The following is a 15336-nucleotide window of genomic DNA, read 5'->3' on the forward strand; positions in this document are numbered from 1 at the left end:
GAGGGCAGGAGCCCTCTGGGGGCCTCTGGGGCCCCCCCTCAGCCCCCAGCGGGGGGCTACAGAGACTTGGAACAGTGTTAAGCTGGACTATGTGTCTGTAGCTGTGAGCTGGGAGATGTTTTTCCACCGTGAGTGAGCAGAGACAGAGCAGGAGCAGAGACGCAGCGTCCAGAGACTATGGTTAAAAGCTAACAGATAAGAACTGAACTGGAGAAGCAGCAGAAACAGCATGCAACTGAGTAAGGAAGACACTGAGTTGTCTCAGAAAGCTGAGAGAGCAGCAGGGAGAGAGGAAGATGGGGTAAGAACTGGAATAAAACCCCATATCCCTCTGAGACCTCTGAGAAAGGAGGGAGATGGACTCCTATTAAGGAGAGGAGTCTTGGAGTGCTGCAGCACTGGAGAGAGAGAGGAGCTGAGAAGCTCATAGGCATCCTGAAGTTGGACTGGGATGGAGAAGGAATGCGGGGGGGGGTTGACCTTGGCCCCCCTCGCTGCTGCTGCTAAGCTAGTAGCCTTGAGACAGAGTACGGAGCTCTGCAAAGGGGAATTTGAATCCCCTGAGGAAGGGACTTTCACGAAGATGCCCCTTGCATTTCATGATATGCCTGTGGTGAAGCGAGTTTTGTCCCTGCTGGCAGTCCACAGATGAGGCCTTCGCTTGGAGTCGAAGGAGAGCCAAGAGGGGTGAAAGGAGACCCCCTTGTGTCTTGAAGACCCTCGTTTGGAGATGACGGGCCAAGGGGCTTGGAGACCCCCTTGTGTGTATTGAAAAGAGATCCAGCTACAACAATCCAGCTAACAACTGCTGCATAGAGACAGAGAGACCTGCTGCCTTAGAGACATTGCTGCTCTGAAGAAGGGATCTGTCCTTCTTCCCTCCTGGACTTTTATTTGGAGGGGAGAAGAGATTTGATCCATTGTAAATACTTATGTCATGGTAGAGATAGTTAAGAGTGTATATAATGTATTGTAGTATTTATTTGTACAGTCATTGTAATATATTCCCTTTCCCCCCATTTTGAGTCTCGTGTTTTGTTTGGAAAAAAAAAAGCCATCTCACATTGAGTTGAGATGTGGGAGGGGGGTTTGGACTAGAGAATTGGATTTTGGAGATCTCAAACCATGACAGCTTGTCACATCAAACTCCATTTTTACCATCTGCAGAGATCAGTTAAATTTGAGTGAAGATGTCCTGCTCGTTACCAGGGGTTGGAAGTGGATGACCTTTAATGGTCCTTTCCAACCCAAATCATTCCATGATTCTATGGTTCTATTTAGCATTTCTCCATTGCATCCTTCATGAACATGGTGTGCTCAGTCATTGGCTCAAGGTGCTGATGGTCTCAGACACAAAGCCCAGTTAGGAGAGGAGGCACAAAAAGTGATGTACAGCAGATGACACACCAGTTCCACTACCTTTTTCCCTAACACTGGAGACCAGCAAAAGCCTGGCTCATCTTTGGCACCACAGCAGTCATAAACCAGAATAATTTCCCATGGAAAGGGGATTTGGCAGCATTGCAAAGGGAGGCTTATGCCCTGCGTTAATAAAGGGACTCTCTAGTCTTGTACTTGGGTTTTATGATCTATATTACTTCTCTTTTAATTTTTATTGCTTCGCTTTAGTTTTTGATACAGTGCTGGAAGCACCTTGGTGGGCAGGATTGGACAGCTAGCACCAACTGTCACTTTGTGGCCTGACCCACATTTAAACAAAGAGCAGAGACGGGCCAAATGCAGCTCGTGAGCCCTTCAGTGTGTTGACAACTCTGCTTGCGTCAGTGTTGGCATAGGCATCCTCTCCCTGCCTGCCTACTGCTGCAAGCTGAGAAGTTTTTTTTTTGCTGGTCTCCTGTGCCAATGCAATGGTGCCAAGGGCAGCTACATTTGGTTTGGTGGACAACCTCTTAAACCTGAGTGTGGGGAAGGAGTCACCCTGAAACGTGTGCAGCAGCAGAGCCAGGAGGAAGAGCTTGGTCTGGGTCTCCACTTGATGTGAGGCTACACAAAACTGATGGCTGTTGGGCTTGTGGTACTGTTTGCTCTCAGCCCTGCACTGGGCTATGATGCTCTCTCCAGGTCTTCAAGAAAAGTGTGTCAGGACGAAATCTTTTCCTCTGCAGAACATCTCATGCAGGAGGTCTTTGGTCCATGCTTGGGTTCCTAGGACATCACTGAGACAGGTAAGCAGGCAGGGATTGCTGCTGTCTGGCCCTGGTTTCTTCCTCCCAAAATATCAGATGATGTTTGTGTCTCTTCTGTGCATGTCATCTTTGCTGTAGTCGTGTTTCAGGTTTGCTACCCATTGTGGAGAGAAATAAAATCTCCTCTAACATCCCCCTGATATATAAAGATAGTAAAACATGGAAAACGATGAGGTTTGTCTGGGAAACTTTAACATCTCAGAAGCACAGGGGGTCATCCACGCTCTTCTGAGCTGGAGCCCTAAAGTCCCTGCAGGTCCACTGGTGGTTCTTGTCTCAGAATAGCTCTAGATAAGATTTGCTGTCAGTGGAAGTAAAGGGAAAGGAGTTATTTAGCTTGATCAGGAAGCTGGCACTGTCCAAACTATATGGTCATGAGGTGACTTCTGTTAAATCAGACTGGACTGGTTGGCACGTCAGCATGAAGGGACACCTGCCCTGGGTGCCTCCTGGGGCTCACTCTACACCAGCTGATAACCCATGTCATGTAGGAGAGTTTTTGCTTCTTGCTGCTCTGCATTTCTGCCTGCTGCTCTGTGACAGGTCCAAACCCTACCGTCATCAAGAGAGATTTTCTCTCTTGACTCAGATGAGAGAAACTCAGAGAGTTTTCTCTGACTTTAGCTGGCTCCATCCTCCCAGAAAGAGGACGCGACACAACTTATAGAATCATAGAATGGTTTGAGTTGGAAGGGACCTTAAAGATCATCCAGGTCCAACCCCCCTGCCATGGGCAAATGCACCTTCCACTAGACCAGGTTGCTCCAAGCCCAATCCAACCTGGCCTTGAACACTTCCAGGATGGGGCAGCCACAGTGTCTCTGGGCAACCTGTTCCAATGCTTCATCACCCTCAGAGTAAAGAATTTCTTCCTAACATCTAATCTAACCCTGCCCTCTTTCAGTTTAAAACCATTGCCCCTTGTCCTGTCACTATCAGCCCATATAAAAAGTCCCTCTCCCTCCATTTATAATAAACCCCCTTAAGGTACTGGAAGGCCGCAATGAGGTCTCTCTTCTCCATGCTGAGAAACCCCAGCTCTCTCAGGTTGTCTTTGTAGGAGAGGTGCTCCATCTCTCTGATCATCTTTGTGGCCCTCCTATGGACGTGCTCTAACAGGTCCACATCTTTCCTGTATTGAGGACCCCAAATCTGGATGCAGTACTCCAGGTGGGGTCTCATGAGGGCAGAGTAGAGGGGGAGAATCACCTCCCTCGACCTGCTGGCCACATGCCTTTTCATAGAATCATAGAATCAACTGGGTTGGAAAAGACCTCTGAGATCATCAAGTCCAACTCTTGATCCAACACCGCCATGGTTACTAGACCATGGCACTAAGTGCCACATCCACTCTCATCTTAAAAACCTCCAGGGACGGTGAATCTACCACCTCCCTAGGCAGCCCATTCCAATGCCTGATTACTCTCTCTGTAAAAAATGTCTTACTAATATCCAACCTAAACCTCCCCTGGCAGAGCTTAAGACTGCTAATGCCATTAGCATTCTGGGCTGCAAGTGTACACTATTGGTTCATGTACAGATTTTCATCCATGAGAACCCCCAAATCCTTCTCTGCAGGACTGCTCTCAGTTCTTGTCCCAGTCTGTACTCATGTCTGGGATTGCCCTGACCCAGGTGCAGCACCTTGCACTTGGACTTGTTGAACTTCATGAGGTTTTCATGGGCCCACTTCTCAAGTTCGTCCAGGTCCCTCTGAATGGCATCCTATCCTTCTGTTGTGTGAGGGATAGAGAGCTCTTTTACTCTAAGAAAAGTGTCCTTAAAGAGCTGCCAGCTCTAGTCAGCCCATCTGTCCTTAAGGACAGTTAGTCAGGGGATTTCATTCACTAACTCCTAAAAAGGCTGCAAGTTCACTCTTGTAAAGTTCAGGGTCTTGACTTTGCTCCTCGCCAGGCTCATGCTCCTTAAGATCACAAACTCCACCAGGGCATGGTTGCTACAGCCCAAGCTGCCACCAATCTTAACTCCTTTAATGAGCTCATCCACAATGGTAAGCACCGGGTCCAGTAATGCCTCACCTCTGGTTGGTTTGTATAACACCTGGACCAGGAAGTTGTTCTCTACACACTCCAGGAGTCCCCTGGATTGCTTGCAGCCAGGTGTATTACTTTCGCAGCAGATGTCTGGGTGGTTGAAATCCCCCATCAGGATGAGAGCATGTGAGCATGATGCTTCCTGTATCTGAAGCAAGGCCTCATTGACAGGCTCCCCATGATCAGGTGGCCTATAGTAGACTCCCACCAGCAGGTGAACTTTGTTGGTCCTGTCCTTGATTTTTACCCACAGGCTCTCAACCTGTCTACGGCTGTTATTCGGGGACAGCTCTTCTCAATCTATCCCTTCCTTAACATATAGCTGTTGCGCTCTGGATTAAGCTATAAACTGCCCAGAGTGGTTACATTTTTATTTAAGACTTTTTAAAAGCCTTTTGGTTCGTTATAACCTCTAGTTAGCGTCTGGAGAAAGAGTCACACACTCTAAGAGAAATTCTTTTTAATTTAGTGAGAAAAATAAGATATTTTGGCAAAAGGTTTTTACAGGAGTAAAATACAACCAAGAAAAAAGCATTTCACTAAAACATTCAGCACAAAGACACATTCCACAGGAAACACCCACTAAAAAAAATCCATATACCAGCTTCAGTCAAACACAATTCATTGGTTTTAAGTTACCCACAAGAGAAGGAAAAGAGTAAAAAAAGAAAACAAATTAACAGGGGTAAAGAAAGAGAGAAGAGAGAAGGAGAGAGAAAAAGGAGAAGAGAATAGTTACTGACAAGATTCAATGATTCACATGGTGCCAGCTGGAGAGGGAGAAGAGGGACACTGCATGGAGTATCATGTATTTATAGAGTTCAGTTTTCCCTCCCAGGCAGGATATCTGGTCAGTGCCTTCCAGGCCAGAGTGAGTTGTGCTGTAGCCAGTCACAGGCTGCAGGGGTGTAGTGTGGGTGGGCTTACCAGGCAGGTCTGCCTTGACTGACAGCTGGCTGCAGGGCCTTCAGCTCTGCCATGTGCTCTGCATGGGCTGCAGGCCTTGCCTTCCTGCTCTTCCATGTGCCCTCAACACAGGCCTTATGTGCAGGCCTTACCATGTACCTGCAGGTCTAGACACAGCCCATCCCCACATGCACACACACATACAGTGAGTTGGTTCTGACCTATATCAGTAATTTAGTGAGATTCGGATCCAGGATCTCACAATAGCGCAACACCCCCACTCCACCTTCCTAGGCTATCTCTTATCAATAGCTTGTAGCCCACAATTGCAGTGCTCCAGTCATGTAACTCATTCCACCATGTTTCTGTGATAGCAATTAGGTCATAGTTTTCTAATTGCACCATGGTTTCTAACTCCTCTTGGTTGTTACCCATGCTGCGTGCATTGGTGTAGAGGTGCTTCAGCTGGGCTTTTGATCTCTTCATCTTGTGGGTGGAGGCCTCTCTAATTCCTTTAGGATGATTTAAAGGTATTTCCCTGCTGTTCCCTAAAGTGCTGTTGTTTCCTGGTTCCTTACTGACACCCAGTAGAGCATCCCCTTCCCTTGCTGAATCTAGTTTAAAACCCTGCTAATAAGTCCTGCCAGCTTGCTCCCCAGAACACTTGGACCCCACAACCAGGTGCGCCCCATCTGCCATCAATATGCCTGGTCTCTCAAAGCCCTGAGTGTGGCACCAGTTTTGCAGTCATCCACCCTATCCACTCATCTCACTCTACCTGGGTCCCTGTCCCCTACCAGGAGGATAGAAGGAAAGACCTGTGCTCCAGATCCTTTCAACATCTCTCTGAAGGACATAAAGTCCCTTTTGATATTTCAGAATCTCTTTGTCACAGCATTCTTCGATCCTACGTGAAAGAGAAGGAGTGGATGATAGTCCTCAGCTTTTACCAGGCTTGGTAGCCTCTTTGCGACATCCCGAACATGGGGCCCCTAGTAGGCAGCAAACTGCTTCTGTGCCTCTCAGTGAGTAGTCACCAATAGCTAACACCCTCCGTGATTTTTTGGTGGCGCTTGTTCTAATATGGGTGGCTGATTGTATTAACTTAGTAGGATTCTCCTCTGTTTGATCTTAACTACCTATCTGTCTTGTAGGGGCACATTGGTAGCACAGGGAAGACTCTTCCTCCTGTTCTGAGCAGAGACAAGAGTCCACTCTCCCTTGTCTTGTTAATTAGCCAAGCCTAACGGCTTAGGGTTGGCTTTCAAGTACCTTCAGCTTTCAAGGACTTAAAGCAGGACTGTCACTCTGCCTGTGTGAGAGCATAATACCAGGCATCAATCTCCCACTCAGATTCCCAGATAGTACATTGCCTGGTGAGGTCTTCACACAGTGCGGCAATCTCCTCAAAACTTTGTCAATCTCGGCGCACTTGCACCCATGGCACTCACCTCTGCCTTCAGGCTCCAGGGGGACTTCCAGATTCTGGAGTTCCCTGCAGCTGAGGGTTTGGGTAGCTCTCTCAGCCTTCGAGAGGCCCGTTTGGGTGCAAGCATCTACCTGGGGAAGCTGTAGCCTCTCTGAGTTTCAGCCTCAGCCTGGCAGTTGCGATGGGTAGACACCATTTTTGTTGCCAAAAAAAGGTTGATGCTTGTTGACCACTCAGTAGGATGGGGTGACCCCTCCTCTGTGCCCTTCCTTGCAAACTGTCACACCACATCCTGTTTGCCCACCCTGTTTGTTGCACTCCCAGTTGCTCGCACTCCCTGGAACTGTTTAAATCTCCCGCGGTTGCCCCTGGCTATGCCTTTCTCCACGTTAGCCTTGCGAGAGCTGCCAGGACCTGGCTGGTTCCTGATGGGTCACTCAGCTGTTACTTGGGTTTCCCTGACTGCTGTGCTGAAGGGAGATCCTGCCAAGGAGGTCACAGGCTGAAGCAGGCTGAATTTGAAGTGACTGTGGTTTGAAATGATCTTTCAGGTTTGTCAGCCCTGTCAGAATTTAACTCACATAAGGGGAACCAGGAGCCTGGGGTGCATTGGGTTGGGTTGGGCAACCAGTCAAGAATGAACATCCTTGCAGGTGACACAGCTGGGCCTTAGGCTTTCTCCACCAAGGCAGTGATCCAGTTTATCTGCAGCAAGGGAGAAAGTGTGGGTGGCCACAGGAAAGGAAGGAACAAGGACATCAGCCTCAGTGTTGTTTGCTATGGTGTGTGCCGAGGTCCTTCTGATGTCAGCAGAGTGGCAGGGATCCATCCATCCCTCCCTCCATCCATTCATCTATCTACTCAGTTTCCAGACCATGGGTATCCTTCCCCATGGGTGTGGATGCATTCCTTTCCCCTCTTAACAGATCTGACGTCGGCTCATGTCAACAGTTACTGAATCACAGACAAGTCACTGAATCACAGTTGAGCCTTTGCAGACTTCCACGGCACAGGGCGAAGCTTGTTTCTCTTCTATCAGCATTTCATGAGCCAGCAGTGTGCCCAGGTGGCCAAGAAGGCCAACGGCATCCTGGTCTGTATCAGGAACAGTGTGGCCAGCAGGACCAGGGAAGTGTGTCCAGTTCTGGACCCCTCAATTCAGGAAGGATATTGAGGTGCTGGAGCAGGTCCAGAGAAGAGCAACAAGGCTGGTGAAGGGACTTGAACACAAGTCCTATGAGGAGAGGCTGAGGAAAATGGGGTTGTTTAACCTGGAGAAGAGGAGGCTCAGGGGAGACCTTATCACTCTCTACAACTACCTGAAAGGAGATTGTAGCCAGGTGGGGGTTGGTCTCTTCTCCCAGGCAGCTATCAGTAAGACAAGAGGGCATGGTCTTAAGCTGTCCCAGGGGAGGTTTAGGTTAGATATTAGGAAGAAATTCTTTACAGAGAGGGTAATCAGGCATTGGAATGGGCTGTCCAGGGAAGTGATGGATTCTCTGCCCCTGGAGATTTTTAAGATGAGACTGGATGTGGCACTTAGTGCCATGATCTAGTAACCACAGCAGTGTTGGATCAAGGGTTGGACTTGATGATCTCGGAGGTCTTTTCCAACCTGGCTGATTCTGTGATTCTATGATTCTATGATTCATTTCTTGGCATGGAAAAATATCCCTAACCAACCATTTATTCTGGAGCAGAGACAATCCAACAATCTCCCTTTTATTGTGGTAGTTCACAGTGAGCTGAAATCTTTTACTGAAAATTTGGCATAATTTCTTCCCCTTTTGCCCAGGGAACTGGTAGATTTGAAGTGGCTTTGTCCTTTCTGGTTCTGCAAGAGCTGATTACCACAGAACTGGTAACATCAGTGGGTTGGGAACTGCAGCCTGCATTTCATTGTCTACCAAAAGTCCCATCTGTCAGTGGGAGCTAAATAGTTCTTTTCTGGTAACAAAATTATTTATTTTGACCTGTCATTAAGGATATTCATGCCACAAGGTGAAAGGTGGGAATGATCTATGCTTTGTGAGTTTTACAATCCCTTTTTATACTTGCCTTGGTGGTAGAGGAGCGGTAGAGAGCTCTGTGCTTGCATCTGTTATGATAAGTGAGTTTTGGAAGAGGTTTTCTGTCTGATAGTCCATCTAAAAGTGTGGGGAAACGCCATTCTAAAGGCTGTTAAACACAATTGCTCACTGATTTACACAGTCAAGGAGTGCCTCTTTAGTAGGAGATGTATGCCAAATAAAAGCAGTTCACGTGGTGCTTTTAATAAATAGATAATGGAATGGCATTTTATCTTCTGCTTTAATCCACTATGTTAGTGTAAGGTAGCATATCCCTCTGATAGATTTTGAGACAACAGAAAGTCAGACCACTTTGTGTATCTTTTTGAAGCCAAATCGCATGCTGGTGAAAGGCACTGGGTTCACAGTGCTTGTGAACTGGGATTTTTTTGCTGTTGAGCAATGATGTATGGGTTTGCTTGGGTCCCACCAAGCTGGTGTTCAGGGCACTGGTCATAGAATCATAGAATCTCTCAAGCTGCATGCCCAAAGAAGAGCAACAGAGCTGGGGAAGGGTCTGAAGCACAAGTCTGATGAGGAGCAGCTGAGGGAGCTGGGGCTGTTTAACCTGGAGAAAAGGAGGCTGAGGCCAGACCTTATTTCTTTCTACAACTACCTGAAAGGAGGTTGTAGCCATGTGGAAGTTGGTCTCTTCTTCCAAGGAACAATCAACAGGACAAGAGGAAATGGCCTCAAGTTGTGCCCAAGGAGGTTTAGATTAGATGTTGGGAAAATTTCTTCACTGGAAGGGTGATCAAGAATTGTAACAGGCTGCCTAGGGAAGTGATGGAATCACAATCCCTGGAAGTGTTTAAAAAACATGTAGATATGGTGCTTAGAGACATGGTTTAGTGGTAGACTTGGCAGGGCTAGGTTAACAGTTGGATTCAATGAATTTAGAGGTCTTTTCCAACCTCAGTGATTCTATGATTCTAAGTTGGAAGGGTCATTGAGTCCAACTCCCTGCTCCTCACAGGTCTGATGCCAATATTTGCCCCCCAAAAGGCGCAGAGAACTGCTCAGAGACAAGATTTAGTCTTTAAGCAGCGAGGTATGTTTATTAGGCAACGTTGGAGAGCAGCCAGCTCGCACTGGACAAACTACTCTGTCTCTCCAGTGAAAAGACACGATTATATACCATTTTTACAGGTGATTTCGACATTTTCACATACATATTAATATAATTGCAACATCTAGTTATAATATTCATAATAGGTGAAGTCTAGGCGGAGTCTGAGGCGTGGTCTTCAATTTGGGGAGAATCTAGGAGGGTCGTTCCTGTTCTTCATCCTTATCAGCCCCTGACCCAGGCTCCATCATCTTCATGAACTTTTCAACTTCCTTGGTTTTGACAGACTTCATGGTGAATTTTGCAAGATTCTTGGACTCGAACCCCACTTTACCCCCTTATCTTACTTAAGTTAGGTGTGTGTGCATTCCGTTTAGTGTACGGTACCACCTAATCTCTAGGTTCTGGCAGTACATCCTAGCTAAGTATTGGCAAAGTTCTTCGTACTCTTGTTTATACTTATATTCCTATATTCACTTATATTCCTATATTCTGACTTATATTCTGATTTTAACTCTCGCTACCTGCTTTCTAGACCTTGTCTGGCTTCAGGTCTACCTAAAACTAGGCGCTCCTGGAACTCTTGATAGGCTTGATGCCATGACCACTTCCCTGGGGAGCCTGTTCCAGTGACCGATCACCCTTTGGGTAAAGAACCTTTTCCTAATGTCCAGTTTGAACTTCCTCTGGTGCAGCTTTGTTCCATGATGCCTTGGCTTTGGCCATGGGGCTGTCACCTCGCTGGGTGGCAATGTTCATGCTTCACATTGATGCCGTAAGCTCCATCTGTTTTTTTCTTATTTTCCTAATTTTATAAGCTTTATAAGTAGTTAAGTAGTAGAAGTAGATTTTAGAAGCTGCAGTCCTTATTCCCTCACCCTTTAGCACCCTTTAGTTTACACATTCCTCAACCCTCTCACCCCATTCTATGTACCCCATATCAATTCTAGCCCTGAATTCCAGTAGAAAATGTTTAGTCTTTTGTCAAGGCAAGGCCTCTTCTGTTTGAGGACATCTAATCCTGGCCTGAACCGCAAGAGAACAGTCAAGAACTGGGTGACTGTGTACCCTTTGTGCTCTGAAGATGATGAAGGTGATGAAGAGGTGGTCCCGAAATACACCCCAGACCCAATTCCCAGGGGACAAGATGGGGGTGGACCAGGTCAAAAACCACAGGGTGGAAACACTTGGGATTGGACAGACATTATTATAAATTGTAACACCTGAACATGTCCAGCGGGCGTCTTATGATCTTTATGCCTCAGAGGCACAAATTAAATCCTCTTCTTATCTCATCCCAATTAACTGCTCCGGAGTTTCTTTTCCTTAGCTCCTTTAGGCATCGGCTGGTGGCCCGTACGGGGAAATCAGAGACCTGAGGCTACTCCAGATTGGAAACTTTCATCCTGCAGGAATTCTTCATCAGCCAGCATTTTTGGAGAATTCCCGCAGTGATCTAGGGAAGCCCCAACTCCACAGAACCAAGCACGGAGCACAGAGGTGAGTTAAGAAAAGGGTGAATAAGGGAAAAGGTTTTGGTTTTTTTTTTGTTAGCAGCTGCAGAAGTGTTTTTGTGTTTCCCAGGAGATAGGGAACACGGTGGGACTGGAAAGGCTTGGACTTGGGCCCAAAAGTCGCGAGAGTCAATTTCCAGTAGGCGAAAGGTTTCGCCGGGTGCAGGTCAGAGTGGATTCATTTGGGTTTTGTTTCTGTCCGGGGGGAATGCCCTTGCAGAGTGCTCTGTTGCTGCAAGGAGCCAGGGGGGCTCTGTAGTTAAGTGGTTAAAGTAACAACTTCGTAACCCTAGAGCTGCGAGTTCGAGTCTCGCAGTGAAAAGTTTTTCTGTGTCTATTAATCAGTATGGGCAGTACACAATCCAGGGGGAAAGTTTCGGAGGACTCCCCTTTAGTCCTAATTTTACACCACTGGGACAATCTAACTAAACCTGAAACACCTTTAAAGAAGCAAGAACTGTGTCGGTTATCTATGAATGTGTGACCTTCATACAGGAACCAAAGTGGGGTAGTGTGGCCGAAACTTGGAACGTTCAAATTAGATACTGTAATGCAACTTATTATGATGCTACATAGAGAGGAAAAATGGGAAGAAATCCGGTATGCAGAATTGTTTCGATTTCTTTTAACACGACCTGAGTGGAAAAAGAGATGCAAGAAAACCCCGAGAGGGCAAGGGAGCTGCACCAAGCCTGAGAAAGTGGCGGGAGCGAGTCCCGTCGGCGTAGACGGTAGAACAGAGGCTGTTGGTTTGGCCGGAGTAGGCACAGCAGCGCAGATAAGATCTCTAAGGTCGGCTTTTGTTGGAACTGCTTTCGGCACGGCGGAACCAGGCAGGAGTAATACAGATGCTGCGGGACTAACTAACTCGGAGGTGGTGTCTAGTTTGATCACAACAGGGGCAACAGCAGGAGCGATTCCTGGCCCCACAGGGGCAATGGAAGTGAGACCCTCCCCGCCTGTTCCAATGAGCGTGGGGAAAGCAACCTGTTGTTCCACAACTGCCGAAGTAGATACAGTTGTCATGGTAACAACAGAGGTGAGCGCAGGTATAGCAGAGCAAGTGAGGGCTGAAGTTGTTAGTTCTACCAATGACGTGACAAGAACTGTGAGGTCTAAAAAGTCGGCTTTTACTAAGGTTACTTTTGGCATAGTGACACCAGAAAAAGTTACTATAGAAGCAACATCTGTTGTAGAGGCAAGGGAGACTTTAGAAATTGTGGCAAGAGATACGCTGAGACCGGCCAGTGTAGTGACGGTGGCAGGCATAGAGGTCACTGACTCTGACGGTGGCAGTGAAGTGAAGGTGTCAGCCCCAGGGGTGTTTGTAGAACCGAGCAACCCAGCACCGCAGACAAGCACTGGAGTCGTTGATTCTGTCAGTGGCGATAGCGGCATGAGAGCTGTAAAAACGGGGCTGCATGCCCCGATTGCAAGGGGGACCCCAGAGCTGACTGCTGTGAACACAGCAGACTGTGCTACTGTAGTGGCGAATACAAAGGCAATAAACTGGTCTAAGATGTATGAAGTTAGACAGGATACGAATGAGTCACCCACAGATTTTCTGAATAAGCTGAAAGATGTCATAAGAAAATATACTGATGTTGTGCGGGTCTTTATATAATAAAGAAATGGACTCAGCTCCTCGATGAGATGACAAAGAGATTTATTTCAAACTCGACGCCCTTTGTATCCCTTAAAACCACGTGACCTTGTGACCAATGGGGTTGTCTATTTTGACGCATGTCTCTTGGGCTTTCCTGCCCTCGGTGCGTCCCCTGCATCCTTGGACATGCCTCCTACATCACCCCCTTCTCAATTATTTAAGAAGGTCACAAAAACAGTGCAAAAACAACAGTGCAAACAATCAGAACAGTACATTACAACTACCAAAGCTTGCAATGACCCAGCACATCGCTTACTTTGGCTTCTTATATATCTATTGTAAACCTTTTAAAACCTTCTTATATTTCTAAAGGGTAGTGCAAATTGGAGAAATAGCTTTATTAACCTAGGGACCTTAGCCCAACCATGCATAGACTTATAATCTTTATTAATCTGAGGGTTTAAATAACTGGGGAGTTCAACTTTATTTAAGAAACAGGCTATGCTTAGCAAAACTAAATTCTCTTAAAGTGACCATGTGGTGGAGGTAGTGTTATTTTGTGAGGTGTTTGGTGTTTAAGACACTTGTCCAGTCAAATAACTCTCTTATTCATTCACACACGCATTCACTGACAACCGTCATTCCATACATCATACACACACTCATGGATTTTGTATAGACTGCTTTTTACCACACTGGTCATTCTCAAATGTAAACCTGAAACATAAACATAACTTTTTATAACTTCTGCGTTACTCTGGTTCTTGTTGCTGTGGTTGTGTACCTAGGTAGGGTCTAACACACCTGGAAGGAATCCATTTCAGCTCCTTTCCTGTAGCCACACAGGCATAGCCTCTTCCCCAAGTCACGAGATCTAACGGTCCCATCCACTGCCCTGAAATCAGATCTCTTACCATGACTGGTGGTTTGGGAGAGGCAAAAGCCTGAGGCCTGTGCTGCCTTTCGTACCTGCTTCTTTCAGCACTGTCACAGTTTAAAAAATTTATAACATACGTGGCTTTCCACAGATGCCCTTGCAGGCTACAGGCTGATTCCCCCCTTTTCTGTTTTGCTAACATGTCTTTCAGTGTGTGATGTGCCCTTTCAACAATTGCCTGTCCGGTGGGTGAGTGTGGAATACTTGTTGTGTGTGAAATTCCCCAATCTGACAGGAAGTTTTTTACCTTTTCTGAGATGAAAGCTGGTCCATTGTTGGTTTTAATCTGTTTTGGGGTACCAAGGGTAGCAAAACAACTGAGCCAGTGTCTTATTACATCTTTGGCCTTTTCCCCAGTGTGTGCGGTGGCAGTTATGTATTGTGAATGAGTATTTACTGTTACGTGTACATATTTTAATGTGCCAGATTCGGCGATGTGTGTGATATCTGTTTGCCAAATCTCATTTGCCATTAACCCTCTGGGGTTAACGCCTTCCTGAGATGGCATGAGTGTGATTTGCTGGCAGTCTGGGCATGACATGATTATGTCTCGAACCTGATTGAGTGTTATTTGAAATTGTCTCTTCAGTGAACGTGCGTTCTGGTGGAAAAATGAATGAGACAATTTCACTTGCTCTAAGACTCTAGGTACGGTGTTAAACATTGCTGCTTTGTCAGCCTCTCTGTTCCCGTTAGCTATTGGTCCTGCTATGTCTGTGTGTGACCTTGTGTGCATTATGTAAAAATCAAACTTTCGGTGATTGACAAGAAACCATACAGAACGCATTTTAAACAACAGGTGAGGGTTAGCGACATCTTGAAGAAACGAGCTTTCAAGATGGGACACTAACCATGCAACATAACAGGAATCAGTAACAATATTAACTGGTTGTTCAGAAAATTTCCCCAAGGCAATACGTATGGCAATCAGTTCCAGAACCTGCACAGAACCTTGGTTCATGGTCTGTACTTTTTGCTCCCATTGTCCTGTGTCAGGATTTACCCAAGTCACTGCAACTTTTCATGTTTTTCCAGTTGCATCTGTGAAGACCGTGAGACCTTTCACTGGTTCACGTTTGCATCTGGTTGTGGCTTTTAAAGGTAAATTACCTACTTCTGCCCACAATCTGTGTTTAGGGAGTGTCAGAGACTGAAACAGTTAATGATTTATGCATTCTAGGATTGCCAAGGGACTGACACAGTTAGCTAAGATTACAATAGAGGGAGAGGGACAAAAGTGGGAACATCTGTTAGAACGGTTACATGTAAAAAGAGACCACTCAGGAAACAGAGATCTGTTTAAAGAAACAGTCAGTAGAGGGTGACCATTTACCAGAGAACTGTGCAACACAGTGATCTCTGCCTGTAGTCTATGCCGCACCCAGTTGAAAGATCATGATCCACTGAAAGATCCACCCCTACACCTGAGGGATAACAAGGGATTGTGGGATACCTGGCAGGTAGACTACATTGGTCCTTTCCGAATTTCTTATGGAAAACAATACATCCTGGTTGGGGTAGAGATAATATCAGGACTAACCCTGG

Source organism: Corapipo altera, unplaced genomic scaffold (genome assembly GCF_003945725.1).
Source record: "Corapipo altera isolate COAL_440 unplaced genomic scaffold, ASM394572v1 61063, whole genome shotgun sequence".
NCBI classification, from domain to species: Eukaryota; Metazoa; Chordata; class Aves; order Passeriformes; family Pipridae; genus Corapipo; species Corapipo altera.